The sequence below is a fragment of the Seriola lalandi genome, unplaced genomic scaffold (genome assembly GCF_002814215.2).
Source record: "Seriola lalandi dorsalis isolate HSWRI2012SDOR001 ecotype SW California unplaced genomic scaffold, Sedor1 jcf7180002016268, whole genome shotgun sequence".
Taxonomy (NCBI): Eukaryota; Metazoa; Chordata; class Actinopteri; order Carangiformes; family Carangidae; genus Seriola; species Seriola lalandi.
The window spans coordinates 1-541 of NW_019486920.1; the positions used below are offsets into that span (position 1 = coordinate 1).

At 50.3% G+C, this 541-nt stretch overlaps 1 long non-coding RNA gene across 1 annotated transcript; it reads right to left on the reverse strand.

Moving 5' to 3' along the window:
* Positions 1–174: 174 nt before the first annotated feature.
* LOC147819925 (uncharacterized) lies at positions 175–541 on the reverse strand. Its single transcript, XR_015438629.1, has 2 exons — positions 403–541; positions 175–298 (listed from the first exon to the last, which is right to left on the reverse strand). It is a non-coding gene; the product is annotated as an uncharacterized LOC147819925 (long non-coding RNA).

Consider the following 541-nt stretch of genomic DNA (forward strand, 5'->3'; position numbering starts at 1 on the left):
CCTCTCTCTGCCTCCCCATTTCCTGTCTCTCTCCACTATCCTGTCCAATAAAGGCACAAAAGCCCAAAAAAACATACTTTAAAAAAAAAAAAAATTGCCCCCTGGGGACAAACAGAACACGTTTAAAACCAGCAGCAGGAAGTCAGCTGGTGTGTTTCTGTACCTGAGTCGTAGTTTTCGTTGGGGTGAAGTGTTTCCTCCGTGTCCTCCCCGTTCAGGTCCTGCTCTGTGTTCACGTTGTTTTCCTGAACCAGCTCCAAGAACCTCAGCGCGCTCTCTGCCAGATGAGCTATGTTCTCTGAAATCAACAGACAAGAATGAAGAACGGGACAAACAGCTGTGGGTTTGAACAAGACTTCCTGTAAAAGAAAACACTTTATTCCAGAGCTGGTGACCACAGACCTGCGTACGCAAGCCTGACGATGGTGGCGTCATCCTGAGCGAGGTGGGCGATGCCTGGCAGGATGTACTCTGGGTAGATGTTGACGTCGTTCCTCGGCACCTCCTTCACCAGCGCCAGCACTTTGGCCAGAGTCCTCAC